Raw genomic sequence first — 16,429 nt, 5'->3', positions numbered from 1 at the left:
CATATCGTAATATTATGCCCATTTGAGCCCTGCAATCACCAGTTGTCATCCGCTAGAACTGAAATAATCTGAGCCCATGCAACTCCTTGCTTGTTTCCTTCATTACATGCCCTACACATTCAGTTATTTCATTCTGAATGGTGCTAGATGTCCCTCTAAACCAGGGCCTCTCAGGGTGCATGCGCCTGGTGCATGCACTGTGCGCAGTGCAAAAGACGACTTCGCTTGGTTGCCCAGAGTGCAGACCCCCACTCCTCGATTTGGAGCTATAGCGCGCTCTCTCTCTCTCTCTCTCTCTCTCTCTCTTTGCCCACGCCTGTCTCGCTCACTCCCCCTGTCTCCCTCTTCCTCACTTGCTCCGTAGCGCTCCAAATCCGAGAAGAGTTGAGCCGAGTGGAACCGATGCACAGTGCACGGAGCTCTTGCGCCTCGATTTGCACGCGTGAGATTTTTGGCGTTTGAGAGGCCCTGCTCTAAACACATAGTTGCTTTCTAAAAGTACCCTGAGTTCATGTTCTTCTTGAATGAGTAAATACAGTAGCTCCAGTTAATTCCCCAGGTTTGCTGAATTTTTAACGTCACCGTGACCATGATGGGATAGTTCCTCTTTACCAAGGAAAGTGATAAAATAATAATAACCTGGGCAGGACGACGAAGAATATCTCAGTTTGTAGCCACTTTTTCATTATGTAAACCAGCGAAATGCACGAGCTTTCAGAAATTGCATGTTCTATTCGACCTCCGCCTTGCATGTAAAAACGTTCCCTGTTCCTGACATTTTTTGTAAAGCCTGATGTTTGCTTGCTTTCCTTAAAAAAGTCTCTACATACTTTAGAATTTCTTCCAATTGAATTATTGAGACTTAGAAATGTGTGATCTAAGCAGTCCTGATCTTGCCGCCAGTTTATTAATTCAAGGACTTTCCAAATTATGCTGAGAAATATGAACCGAAAATTAAGAGGGCCACTCCGGCTTCCCCAACGAAAGGAAGACAAATTATATATATTTGCTATTTGTTTTACGTCTTATGGCGACGAAGACAAATATAACAATATAATTTTTTTCTTTAATATTTCCCGTCAGCCGATTGTATTTCGAATGCCACTGAGATTCGAAACTTCTTACTACTCGTATTTTACCATCTTGCTGTCTTAAAATTAGGAGTGGCCCTCTTAATTTTCGGTTCATATTTCTCAGCATAATTTGGAAAGTCCTTGAATTAATAAACTGGCAGCAAGACCAGGACTGCTTAGATCACACATTTCTAAGTCTCAGTAATTCAATTGGAAGAAATTCTAAAATGTCTAAACACATGTATCACAGGACCCTGCACCTCACAACTTAACAGTTAGCGAGAGGCCACACAGACCAGCAAATTGGAAGTTCGCGAGCACTAACTGAGCAGCGAGAGACGTTGTCATTTATTTATTTATTTATTTATTTATTTATTTATTTATTTATTTATTTATTTATTTATTTACGTCGCACCGACACAGATAGGCCTTATTGCGATGATGGGATAGGAAAGGGTTAGGAGTGGGAAGGAAGCGGCCGTGGCCTTAATTAAGGTACATCCCCATCATTTGCCTAGTGTGAAAAGGGGAAACCACGGAAAATCATCTTCAGGGCTGCCGACAGTGGGGTTCGAACCCACTGTCTCCCGAATGCAAGCTCACAGCTGCTTGCCCCTAACCGCACGGCCTACTCTCTTGGTGCAAGACGATGAAGGGAACGTCACTTTCATTGGTACTTTCCACGAATCGCTGTCGCTAATGCGCATACACTTCCTTCTATGAGATGCGAAAGTGCTGCTAACCTTTGGCTGAGTCATTAAAGAAAACGTCTCTCCAACACAAACTTGCACAGCGTGGAGGCCAGCCAGGGGTACTGTTGCAGGATCGATCAGGTCTAGTATCTCCTGAGTTATCCATTGATCCTTAGTTGATCTTTCCTTTCTTCCTAACATTTCTCCAGCAACTCTACTGACCTCATTCTTCGCGAATGTCCGTTCTTCCTCTATAATTTTCAATTACAATCCCTAACTATTGGAATGCGATCACGATCTGCCTTTCCTGATCCATATTCCGGAATGTTATCAAGTGTGTGAGCTTATCACCCCACGCCTTGATAATAGAAATAAGAGACATGCTCTACGAATTCGTTATTAACAGTAGTGGCTGCTATGAACATATTTAAAGAGTAAGTTAATTAAGCAAGTATATGATGTGTGTATATTAAAATGGTAAAGAATTGTTAATTAATACGTCAAAAAAACCAGGGTAATTCTGTATATGAGGTTGGCGCAGTTACAACGTAACTCGCCAGATTAAGCTAATTATGTGGTGGGACTACCACAATAGCACCACGTGAATATGATGCACGTAAAGGGGGGACGCTGTACTGAAAGGATGAGAACTATATTTTTGGCTATATTGTTTGTGTATATCAATAACTTTATTCATCTAACATATGATTAAGTGTAATGCTCCAGAAACATTTAAGCTCTTTAGGCTTTTTCAATTGTGACATTACCAGCGTTTCGTCCCAGCGTAGCAGTGGGCTCATCAGTTGGATTGCTACACCTTTCCAAAACGCTGGCGGCGAGTGCACCGTTGAGACACCACTCCAAGCCTCTTATGTAGGACAATGCAGTGACGGTGCACTAGGGGAAGCATGTGTCTCCACTTGTATAAATGACTGCTTTTGGCCTTTATATAAAAAATATAAGGTTCCTGAAAGGAAACCATTAAAATATGGTTTCCTACCAGGAATCTTATTTTTTGATGTAATGCTCCAGTTCACTTCATTGGTTATTGTGATTTTTATCGGCCTAACCATTAGCTAATATATCCCTTTGTTCTTTCAATATATTTGGCCAGAAAGCTTTTGAATTGAGAGATATTTTTACAGTGATAAGTTTTAGAATGGTTGTTCTACCGACTAACGTAGAATTATCTTTACAGATCTAACGTATTCTACTTAAATCCTTCGGAATTCTGCTGTTACGTCATTGTTTCTCTGCGAGGAGGGAGTCGTCATCGGAAACTGGTGAGTATTTTAAACATGTTGTACATCCTATTAATTCAGTTTTTCATACAAGTAACTGGAAACCTAAATCTATTTTCCTTCGACATTTAAATCTCTATCTTTGAGCTGTATATGTTGATCATATCCCTATGGACAGTTGCATCCATTTCTGCATAAAATTTTTAGTTTGTTTTAACATGTCGCCCTAATAATCCTTTTCGAATGTTGAGCATTTCACTCGAGGATTTACAAATATATCGTAAGTGGAAACACAGTACAACAGTGTTTTTGCGTGAGACTGTTGTTATAATGTTGATAAATTGTTCTCAAACTGTTAAAGAACAAATGTTTAACGAATTTTTTGAGTGCCTGCTTAGTCACAAGTAGTTAATACTGCGTTAGTATTATTGTGTAACTTCTCAGGTCGTCGACCACTGTCGACGTTCTTCCTAACCAATACGCTTCTTCTGAACTGAAATTCTGATTTTAAATTCGACTAACCACTCGGATCCGTTCGTCATAAACAACATTCTGTACACGTTTGTAAAACGCGTCATACAATGTTTTGTAAAAGAACAATTTCAATTTCTAGGAAATAAAACTTTTACGTAGGCCTTTTAAGACTCGATCATAACTCGCAGACTTTTCTTGTTGTAATCGAACTAGAGTGAGAGAGATAATATACATTTATTTAAAGAATGAATAGTATAGGAAGCACTCGAACACACAGCTGTTAAAAATGCGGAAATTGGACATTCCGATATTTTGGTCCTGGTAAATCTAACAAAGTTCGTTTCACTACCTACCATGACCATCTGAGGAATACGTTAGAATAGAATATTTTTGTTTCTCGTGGTTTCTCCTTTTTTAATTCAAACACCAATTGATATATTTTTGGCTCTATCTGTACTAAATAATGTTATACCAGACGATGTTAAATAGAATATTTATTTGAAGAATTCTGCTCAATCCATATAGTAATGGCAATCGACAACATTTGCTCTTGTAGGAAAAGCCACTGCTGTCTGTTTTGGTTAATACCTGCTTGTTTGGTTACTACCCGTCACCTTGATTGTTATTGTACTGCTTCAGCCCAGCTGTTGACTCGTTGACTCGGAAAATAAATTCAACCCTGAATGAATACAAAACAGTCATATTGCTGGACGTGTACCACAGTTGACACTGACTGAAGTGTCCGCCGCAGGGGTTACTCCTAAAAATACGTACTGCATGCTCTTTGTGTTCGGGTGAAACACTGCAGTGATTTCGTCACAATTTTAACGTTCATCAGTCTATGGGGACTGATTCTCGACTCGAAGTATGTGACGAACTATATGCTCAGACCCCAGAAAATTGCAGCTAAAGCATTCACACAAAGTAGATAGGGGTTATGTTCACGACATTCTACGTATTTAAATGATTAACTCTACAGAAAATCACAATACTGTGCCATCATTTCATGTGAGCTCATAGTACGGTAGTCCATCCTGCAAACTAAAAGGCTGCGATACCAAACCGGTGGAAGAGAAGTTACGAATGAAGATTTAAATGTCTGTGAAGGACTGGGAAATATAACTTCCAATATTAGTGGACAGCGTTTTTTTAGTGAATCCCATTTGTCTCGATCCAGTGCGCATTTCATTGAACTGTTTCTGGCCAGAATGTAGTTAGTCTCCTCACAAGCTATTCGAGTGATTGGCTGCCTATATTACTGCCTGACTTCATATAAACTGTACGAATGGAATAATGACTACATCGTTCTCGGGGTCCTAGTCACCACAAATTTCAATATGACCTTGTGAGTCCTGAAAAACACTCATTTTCTGATCACTACTGCATTTAATGCGACCTTCTGAGTATATATTTTTTTTTGCTAGTTGCTTTTCGTCGCACCGACACAGATAGGTCTTATGGCGACGATTGGAAGGGAGGGGCTAGGAGTGGGAAGGAAGCAGCCGTGGCCTTAATTAAGGTACAGCCCCAGCATTTGCCTGGTATGAAAATGGGAAACCACGGAAAACCATTTTCAGGGCTGCCGACAGTGGGGTTCGGACCTACCATTTCCAGAATACTGGATACTGGCCGCACTTAAGCGACTGCAGCTATCGAGCTCGGTCTTCTGAGTATTAAAATACACCCATTGGAAAAAAGAAAAGTGCACCATGAATAGAGGCATGATGTTTTCGCATTAACGATAAATGCGACAAAAAATATTTTGAAGCGATTTTGCAATATCGTTACGAATCATATGTTTCTGGTTAAGAAAATCTGGATATTATGTTCGAGAATTAAAGCAAATTAAAGCGATAAGGCCATTTTAAAGTGAAATTCAATCATTTCGCGATAAGCACGATATTACAGCGAAATCTGTAGTGAAAAACGATCTTGACATTTTGTTCCAAGATTATGAGAAGAAAAGGAAGAGCGAAGAAAGATTCATCAACGGGAAAGAAATATGTTATCATAATATTCTGGAAAATTCTTTAAGACATGGCATCAAAGAAAAGGGGTTGGCTCCAGGCTTTTTGCCAAACGAAATGTTTGGAATGTTGTTCTTGTGGTGGCTGATAATCCCACCCCCGCCTGTATCCTCACGGCATTGTGCCATCCTGGAATCCCTAATGACGTCTACAAGCAGCACAATTGACTGGTGTATTTCGGCTTCGTGGTCAGGTAAAATTAAGAAAGTGATCACAGACAGTAAGCGAAGATGGGTCGCTCGACAAGTGTTACGGTGCATAGCAGAGCTAAACATTTTGCGAGTGAAGGTTTATACGTTTCGGAAAGCAATATTTTAATGTGTAAATTTTGTAATTCTCGTATCGAGTGGGAGAAAAAAGATACGGTCTGAAAACATTGTTTAAAAATGAGGAACATTCAGAACGTACTGTAAATTTAGCATCCAACAGTGAAACGGCAGGCAACAATAGAACTCTCATTAGATATGAAAAAGAAAGGTAAGAGTGAAAAAATAGAATTTATTCACGAGACAAGAGCGATGCTGCTCAAAGCCAACATCCCGCTGGAGAAGGTAGACGACCCTGCAGTCCGGAAATGTCTTCAAAAGCATGTACCAGTTATGTACAGCCTATCAATTAAACCTCCACAATCAACGATCAGTGATAGTAATGAAACCTTTAATGATTAATTTTAGAATTTCATTAAAGCGAAATTAAAGCGATACGGCAATATACACTGACTGACAGTGACAATGCAACACCAAGGAGGAGTGGTTCGAAAGGGATGAAAGTTGGGGAAAAAACAGAGACGGCACGGACGAATAATTGATGTTTATTTCAAACCGATATGCAGGTTACACAATGCGCACGGCATCGACTCAGTAGGATGTAGGACCACCGCGAGCGGCGATGCACGCAGAAACACGTCGAGGTACAGAGTCAGTGAGAGTGCGGATGGTGTCCTGAGGGATGGTTCTCCATTCTCTGTCAACCATTTGCCACAGTTGGTCGTCCGTACGAGGCTGGGGCAGAGTTTGCAAACGGCGTCCAATGAGATCCCACACGTGTTCGATTGGTGAGAGATCCGGAGAGTACGCTGGCCACGGAAGCATCTGTACACCTCGTAGAGCCTGTTGGGAGATGCGAGCAGTGTGTGGGCGGGCATTATCCTGCTGAAACAGAGCATTGACCAGCCCCTGAAGGTACGGGAGTGCCACCGGCCGCAGCACATGCTGCACGTAGCGGTGGGCATTTAACGTGCCTTGAATACGCACTAGAGGTGACGTGGAATCATACGCAATAGCGCCCCAAATCATGATGCTGCGTTGTCTAGCGGTAGGGCGCTCCACAGTTACTGCCGGATTTGACCTTTCTCCACGCCGACGCCACACTCGTCTGCGGTGACTATCACTGACAGAACAGAAGCGTGACTCATCGGAGAACACGACGTTCCGCCATTCCCTCATCCAAGTCGCTCTAGCCCGGCACCATGCCAGGCGTGCACGTCTATGCTGTGGAGTCAATGGTAGTCTTCTGAGCGGACGCCGGGAGTGCAGGCCTCCTTCAACCAATCGACGGGAAATTGTTCTGGTCGATATTGGAACAGCCAGGGTGTCTTGCACATGCTGAAGAATGGCGGTTGACGTGGCGTGCGGGGCTGCCACCGCTTGGCGGCGGATGCGCCGATGCTCGCGTGCTGACGTCACTCGGGCTGCGCCTGGACCCCTCGCACGTGCCACATGTCCCTGCGCCAACCATCTTCGCCACAGGCGCTGCACCGTGGACACATCCCTATGGGTATCGGCTGCGATTTGACGAAGCGACCAACCTGCCCTTCTCAGCCCGATCACCATACCCCTCGTAAAGTCGTCTGTCTGCTGGAAATGCCTCCGTTGACGGCGGCCTGGCATTCTTAGCTATACACGTGTCCTGTGGCACACGACAACACGTTCTACAATGACTGTCGGCTGAGAAATCACGGTACGAAGTGGGCCATTCGCCAACGCCGTGTCCCATTTATCGTTCGCTACGTGCGCAGCATAGCGGCGCATTTCACATCATGAGCATACCTCAGTGACGTCAGTCTACCCTGCAATTGGCATAAAGTTCTGACCACTCCTTCTTGGTGTTGCATTTGCTCTGTCAGTCAGTGTATATATCGCGAAATAACGCGAAAATTATTATCCTTCTCGCGAAATCGTTCAAAAATTAATCCGAAAAAGTCTTGCCTCTAACCATGAACGAATCCGGGGAGTAAAATGAAGGTTGCCACACAATGTCGCCATGGGTTGACACTTGCGTTTATTGTTGAGTGTTTGCGTGGAATTGCCAAGAGGGGACGTAAATATCCCCCCCTCATTCATAGATACAAGACACCGAATAAGGCCGTAGTAGTAATGTGAGCTTTAGAGTTAAGTTCAGTTAAAACGCAGCATGCCTCGATGGTACATTCGACGAGTTTGAGATGCCACATCATCGGACTAAGAGAGGCAGGGTGCACGGTTCGGAGCGTTGTTCGCTGTTTGAATAATTCCGACTAAACTGTGCGTCGGTGTTGGACACAGTGAGAACCTGATGGTACTCGCATCTCGAGAAGGCTCGCATCAACCCCGACGGAACACCATCGGGGTCGGGGGCTGTGGGCGGGGGACATTTCATTTAGTGACAGGATGCAAGCACTACACTGATGTTGCTGTGCACCGTCCAAAAAAAAAATGAAATGGGAATGGCGTATGGCTTTTAGTTCCGGGAGTGTCTGCCAAAACTAACTTCGAGTAAATTAATTTATAAACTACCTGAAGGAGAAAACATATGGTAACAGTATTATACATGTAAAAGAAACAGCCGGGATAGGATATTCTTATCTGTAGCAAATTCTCTGTTGCAAGCTCACCGGCTGAGCGACCCTAAACGCACGGCCGTCTCGCTCATCTCACTCAGTGATTTAGATATTAAGCACCGGATTTTGCCTAAGTACTTTTAGTAGTAGTAATAATAATGGCGTATTGCCTCCGGAGAGGGCACGCCCATTCACAAGCTTATTATGTCCTCCTCATGTTTGGTATTTGAGGCCCTACGTTAAAGCATCTCGAGACATTATTCTTCCAGTGAGGTGAGACTTGTGATGGGTACGTGAAATAAATTAATGCCATTTGGTGGAGATTCACGAGTTTAGTGAAGCTATGGTAGGATGACTCGAAACTCGCCCAGTTTATTTCAAAGTGAATGTGTTCACGAGGTTAGGAGCTTCTTTCATCCATGTCCAGTGGAATTATATCTTTTGTTTGATCCCCAGATCCTGTACATGTCGTGCGGAAGTTTATGTCCGCAAGTCAACCCCAACCAATCATTGTAAGAGGTTGTGTTCTGTTACCCACGAATCCACTATGGTAAATAGCACTACGGTTGTTTTCATACTTAGATTCTGTTAATTCATTGAGGATCATGTGTGTTTGTGATGATGATGATGATGATGATGATGATGCTTGTTGTTTAAAGGGGCCTAACATCGAGGACATCTGCCCCTAATGGTACGAAATGAAATGACAACAATAAGTTCAAAGAATCCACTTACCAAAATAAAAAAATGTCATGAAAAATGAATGGATGGACATGAACCCCCCCCCCCAAAAAAAACCAGAAACAAACAAAAAACAGTGGATCCGACTCAAATAAGGTCATAAATAATAGTATTACTGACCAAGGGACCACTTATAAAGCACAGTCCTGAATCGAGGATGCTTGATGTCTAAAGGGATCCAAAATCCAAGTCTAAGTCCCCTCAGAATGGTACATGTCGCGAGTAAAGTAGAACCATGGTATTTGTCACGTTGGGGTACTAATCAAAAGTAGCGAAGACTCACGGTGTTCCACACAAGATGGATGTGTGTTTTAGAGTAGGTACTGTCATGTGTTGGTCTCTGGATGCTAGTGTTAATGAATTACCTGATAATAGAATAACATAATTAGGTGTAGAGAAATGATAATCACTCGACCAATGAATGAATGAATGAATGAATGAATGAATGAATGAATGAATGAATGAATGAATGAATGAATGAATTAATGATTGAATGATTGAATCAATCGATCAATCAACCAATCGATCGATCAATCGATCAATCAATCAACTGCATTTACAGCTGTCGCTCAGGAGGCAGATTCGCTATCAGTTGTTTAACTCATATTTACATTTATGTATACTTGTTTACCACGCTTTTTCTTAAAAGATATTTTCAACAAACTTTGAAATTTATCGAACATTTCCCTTGATAATTTATTCTAATCCCTTACCCCACGTCCTATAAATGAATTTTGCCCCAATTTGCCTCTTGAAGTCCAAATTTATCTTAAATATGATAATAAACAATAGTAATAACTGAAATAATAATAATAATAATAATAATAATAATAATAATAATAATAATAATAATAATAATAATAATAATCTGAATGTTATCCCTTTGGAAGTGATGACAATACTAACTTATACAGAGATATTTTGGCTAATAATGATAATGTTAAATGAAAAGCTGATGCCCTGCATGACCTTAAATAACATTACTACTGCTACTACTGTTACTAAAATTAAGCTTGGAAATCACCGATCCGGTTATTAGGAGATTCCAGATTGATCACGTTGCAGTCTCTAATAGAAATGGCAGGATCCCAAGGACCGGCCATATCTACGTAAAACACTTCAAATATCAGTCCTGAATGTAGGACAGCCTCCGAGGAAACGAAAACATAGATGGTGGAACACGACCTTACTTAACTAATGATCGGATGGAAGCGTGGAATCAGTGGAATGGACATCAAGAAACTGACAAATGGAGGGCTTCTTAAAGACGCAGAAAATTACCTCAAAAATAATCCGCCGGGAGAAATCGAGCAAGAATTCATGAAAAACAACACTAGGAATTTCTGCAAGACCTTCCGTGAGAATTTATCCAGTTATCAACCACCATTGTTGTTTCCGTCGAGCAGATGGAACATTAGAAACGACCACCAAAGAAAAACTGCACAATTCTAGCTGACTACTTCCGAGACCACCTCAACTGTGATCGTACAAACGAAAGACTTTACTTCGAAGAGCCCATGCCGAGCCATGATTCACAACCCCCGACAATACAGGGAACAGAAGAGATCATCCCATCGCCTAAAAATAAAAAAGTCCCTGGAGAGCATGGCATCACCGCGGAGATGTGGAAACTAGGGGAAGACCTCGTAAGCAGAATTCATGCAATCTTAGTAGAAATCTGGGAAACTGAAACGATCCCGCAGGATTGGAGGTTTGCATTAATAAACCCATTGCACAAACAAGGCGACAAGGCGGATCCACACAACTACAGAGGCATATCCGTATTACCGATCACATACAAAATTATTTCCAAAGCTCGATTGAACAGTTTAGAAAAACAGATCACCTGATCGGCGAGTACCAAGCAGGTTTCAGGAAAGGTCGATCATGCGCTGAACAAATGTGGAATTTGAAGACGATATTAAGGATCCGCCGAGCTACCAGCACGATCGCCACTTTCGCGGACTTTCAGAAGGCGTATGATTCTGTGCACAGACAGACCGTTTTTGATACTTTAGGAGAACTCAAGAGTGGGCAGGAAGAGGAGAGAACTAATCCGGCAAACTCTCACGAATAAGACTTCTAAAGTGAAACAACTTTGGGAAATATTTGAGTCTTTTGAAATATGTACGGGCGTTCGTCAGGGTGACTCCATCTCCCCAATTCTGTTTAACTTAGTTCTAGACTAAGTTATTAGAGAATGGGTAAGGGACGTCAAAGGTGTGACCATCGGAAACTTGGAAGCAAAGTCAAGGTGAAATATTTAGCCTTTGCTGATGATCTGGCAATCATTACTAAGACCAGATATGAAACCAGATACGCCGTACAGTGATTACACAGTAGAGCATCAAAGGCAGGCTTCCAGATATCGTACGAAAATAAGCCCAGTTCGTGAAAAATATACATAGCAAAAACAAAACTCTGCTAGAGATGTAAAACGGCACAATTTCACAGGTTCCCTCCTTGAAATACCTTGGCGAAATCATACTACCATCGGGACTAGACAGTAGAGCCAACATAGAAAGAGCTACTGAACTCCATAAGGAGTACAGGTTAATGTGGAATTACTGCAAGAGAGTCATATTGCGTAATGATAAATTACGACATTACAAGGCAGTTGTTTTGCGGGATGATTTATACGTCTCAGAAACCATATCCCTTGGAGGTCACACTAAAATTATTGAAATTGAAAAGCAAGAAAGGGAAATTCTGAGGAAAATGTATGGTCCCACGAGAGAAAATGGAATGTGCATTAAGTGGAGAACAGTGGACCTCGACTCATTAACTGACAGGTTCACTTATGCCGTACGCAAGAGACGCCTTACATTCTGTGGCCATATTTGTAGAATGGACAGCGACAGACTCACCAAAATATTATTTAAAGCAATCAACTCAAAGACGGTCAAGATAACTCGGCTAGAAGAAACTAAGGCGGACTTCCAAGAAATGAATATCACGGATGGAATCATAGAAGATCGTGGGGCCTTTAGTACAATAGTAGCCAAGCACAAATTCGTGAAGAAACCTAAAAGGAAAAGTGGTAGGAAGTGATCCACAGAATGCAAGATGAAACACAGTGCATTCATGAAGAGATTTTGGGGGGATAAGAAGGCGAAAACCAACAGGCCATCGAACAAGTTCAAATACGCTCTTTGAATGGGCATAACGATGAAATAATAATAATAATAATAATAATAATAATAATAATAATAATAATAATAAGTAATGTTAATATTTGGGAGTTCAGTCGGTGACTTGGTTTGTGTTCTTGATCATTTGTTCTTTGGATAATATGACATGTTAACAATTTTTGTATAGGTTATAGTCACACCTTCCCAAGTTGAATAGTCCTTGTTTTACTTTCTTATCTTATTAATCACAACCTTAGTTATCCCCAAGGGTGCACTGTACATACGTCTTTGTTATAGACTGATATGCCTTTCTGCATTCAGTCCGCAAGCCTCTCTGAATTAACTGAGCGCCTCCATAATGCTCTTCGCAATCAACTCTGTGGCCTCGATTACTTCCACACCTCTTATCATTAAAGCTAGCTAGGTGGTCTAAGGACAGTGGTCTGTCTTACGCAACCAGGTCAGTGATTCCTATCTGGATCTAAGGGCTGGTTCGTGGTCCACTCAAGCTATGTCAGAACAGTTGAGATGCTGGCTGACTGTGACACAGCGACCCCTGTGTAGAAAACGAAGAATAATAGCCGAAACAAACAATAATGTTCGAGGGGATTCGTTGCGCTGATCGCGCGTCATTTCGTAATCTGCAGGCCATCGCTCTGAGCAGCGGTCACGTGATACGTTAAGGCCATTCAAGGTGTCAGGGGGATCGTATCATTACATCATTAAACAATGAATCAAACCATCGTCGCCTTTATCTCCCGCTGCTTCTCTTAACCTCCATGGCCTTTTTCATTCTTCTCCTTCTTCTTTTTCTTCTTGGTAAATTGTCCTCCTGCATTCACCTTACATAATCACACCATCGAAACCGGTTTATGCGTACTCCTTCTTCAATAGTGTTTATTCTTTGCTTAACACTAGCAAGATACCCGTGCTTCGCTACGGTATTATACTGAAATTTATAATTGAATGCTTAAAGTTTTATATATAATCCGCCGAAATTCGCGATCTGACTCGTTTTCTGAGAGATTACGGCAAAGTTCCTCCCATTTTTCAATCTTTTTTTCCAGCAATCGATTTCGTACTTCCCGGGCTAGGTCCAGGTATTCCACCCGGTTAGTTGGGTCCCTACATCTTTGTCATCTTTTCCTGTAAGTATTTTAAATATGGATAAAATCCTTGAGGAGATCCTGCGTGGTGTTGTCTTGGGTTCCTTGGCGGTACTGAGCCCGCGGCCGGACTGCATTCGTAGTCATTACCCGGCCAGGACCCATTTCCAGCGCGGTCCGCACATTTTGACGACGGTCCAGATTATTATTATTATTATTATTATTATTATTATTATTATTATTATTCTGGAATCCACAGCAAAATGCAAGACCGCTACTTGGCGGTAAATTACAACTGCTGCCATTGTCATAACTGACAATATGACCAGCACCATTATCGCGCGTAGGCAAGTGCGCGGGATTTCTGGCGATACGAATGATATACTTCCGTGCATTATTGACCTTATTATAGATGTGAACAGTTGCACGGTCAATATCATTCCTGTCGCTTTTTTCAAATGTGTTTAAACTTTTATTTACGGCTCTTGAAAACGAACCCAGGAAAGATTAAAAATGATCGGTTTATGATCAGAATAAGTACATCATGAACAGTAAAATCAATTGGTCACAACTACTTTTCACCACACCGCCGTTAAGTTGATGTACCCCCACCCCCACCAAGAATAAAGAAGGCATGTTTCTTTATGTTTAAAGGAGATACCAAATACCAATGTTCACGCCTGTTACCTTCAGTTTTGAGATATGAGTATCCCCATAAAGAATAACTTTTTTCACTTCCTTTCACACTCCACACCCACTCCCGCTCCCCCTTCCCCGAAGTGAATTCTCTGGCAAAAAAATACTTGTTTCTTTTATAGTAAAGGATACCGAGCTCGATAGCTGCAGTCGTTTAAGTGCGGCCAGTATCCAGTATTCGGGAGATAGTGGGTTCGAACCCCAATGTCGGCAGCCCTGAAGATGGTTTTCCGTTGTTTCCATTTTCACACCAGGCAAATGCTGGGGCTGTACCTTAATTAAGGCCACGGCCGCTTCCTTCCCAGTCCTAGCCCATTTCTGTCCCATCGTCGCCATAAGACATATCTGTGTCGGTGCGACGTAAAGCCAATAGCAAAAAAGGAGTAGTAAAGAATCTTCTAAATACCAATTATCTTCAGTTTTAGGGATATGTGTCCTCATAAAAGAATTCAACTCCTTTTCACTCCCGCCTCCCAAGATGATTTCCCCCATAAAACGCGTTTTTCTTTGTTTTTAAAGGAGATACAAATACCAATTTTCACGTCTGTAACAACTTTCGTTTTTATTATATGTACGTATCCACATACAATTAATTCAATTAATTTTTAAATTCTTCATGGATATTCCGAGAATACGTGTTTCTTTACTTTTAAAACAGGTTCCAAATACCAATGTTCACGTCTGCAAAATCGTTATTTTTGAGATAATACACAAATTCAAACACATATTTCAACTAATTTTTCAATTTCCCTTCCCCCCCCCCCCCTTTAAGTGGATTTCCGAAAAGAAAACTACGCATTTCTTTATTTTTAAAGGAGATTTCAAATATCAAATATCACGTCTGTAACACCTTCAGTTTTTGAGATATCAGTATCCTAATTAAAAGAATTCAACCCCTTTTTCATTCACTTTTACCCCCCCCCCAACCCAGTGTTTTTTCCGAAAACAATAAATACATGTTTCTTTATTTGTAATAGAGATAACAAATATAATTTTTCACTTCTGTAACATGTTACGATTTTGAGATATACTGTAGAAATGCTCATTTTAAAATTTCACCCCTTTTTGGTTCCCTTTAAATGGAGTTTCCTAAAACGAATCACCTGTGCTTCTTTACTTTTACAGGAGATTCCAAATACCAACTTTTACGCCTGTAACATTTTACGTTTCGGAGATACATTGTAGTTATAATCCTTCTAAAAGTTCACCCAAATTTGTCACTCCCGTTTAACCCCCATTAATTGGATTTTCCAAAAACAAAAAAAATACGTGTTTCTTTTAAAGGAAATCCCAAATACAATTTTTCAGTTCTGTAATGTCTTCAGTTTCTGAGATGTAAGTATCCTCATTAAAGGTATTCAACCTGTTTTCCACCCTTTTTCACCCCTCCTCTCGGTATTTTCCGAAAGCAAAAATGTTTATTTTTAGAGGAGATTCTAAATACCCATTTTTAGATGTGTAAACTTTTAAATTTTTGAGATATAGTTGCACTCATTTCAAAATTTCACGCCGCTTTTCACCCTTTTAGCAACGGAATATCCAAAAATCCTCCCTTAACGAGCACCTACATTGTAATATAAATGTATCCTAAACATTTCATTTCTTTATATCCAGTAGTTTTGGCTCGGCGATGATGAATCAGTCAGTCAGTCAGTCAGTCATTCAGTCAGTCAGTCAGTCGGTCAGGACAAGTTATATATATTGTGACCCTATCGGTCATATACGGTGGTATGGTTGCAATATAGATTTGCCCTCATAGTACTAAAGAGATTAATTAGGATGTGGAGACATCATCTGTATAAGCCCTCGTGTTAATGCACTCAGGTCCTGCGTATTACAAATCTTTTTCTTTCACATTTTTATTTCACCTTTATTCATAACTGCTGTGGGCACGTAATTGATAAACTTCTTAGAGTATTCTGCAGCCTGGTGGTCTCCTCTAATTTCAGGCCGATCAATACAAAATTCTAAAAATTACAGCGGAAGCAGTATGAACATGAATTATGCATGTATCTGTCCAGATGAATCAATAGTAGTGTGACAGACTTAACAACAACAAGTTCGGGAGTTCGATTCCAGTTGATATAATCGATCCTTGAAGAGCAGTCAAAAACCTTTTGGCTCTCGATGTCATAGTTGTTGACATATTAAAGACCTCTGGTGGTGCACTCAGTGACAACTGACAAATTGAAATCAACTCATCCATGGGAGCCGTCCAGTAGAATTCTGCATTCGTTCCCAGATACCAGCACAGTTGTTGGAATATTGAAAGTTATAAGCAGACCACCTGGATGGCCCAACATCAGAACGTCAGCAACTGGGTTTTGAGACAAAAAAACTGTCCTCCCCTTTTTATAACACCCGTCAGGTACGCTTTATAATCTCCTCCCCATTATCTACCCTTACCCGGATTTCATTAACTCCTAACAA

General features: G+C 41.1%; 1 protein-coding gene across 4 annotated transcripts in view; it reads left to right on the top strand.

The window, feature by feature from the left end:
* LOC136862937 (uncharacterized) overlaps positions 1-16,429 on the top strand; it is a 636,984-nt gene that overhangs the window by 398,449 nt on the left and 222,106 nt on the right. For all 4 annotated transcript variants that reach the window (XM_067139226.2, XM_068225819.1, XM_067139227.2 and 1 more), the window contains one exon: positions 2,964-3,048. The gene's annotated coding sequence lies outside the window, so the exon portion shown is untranslated. The remainder of the gene's footprint in view (positions 1-2,963; positions 3,049-16,429) is intronic.

Source organism: Anabrus simplex, chromosome 2 (assembly GCF_040414725.1).
Source record: "Anabrus simplex isolate iqAnaSimp1 chromosome 2, ASM4041472v1, whole genome shotgun sequence".
NCBI classification, from domain to species: domain Eukaryota; kingdom Metazoa; phylum Arthropoda; class Insecta; order Orthoptera; family Tettigoniidae; genus Anabrus; species Anabrus simplex.
Note: the sequence above shows the minus strand (reverse complement) of the source record. Positions and strands in the feature narration are given on the sequence as shown.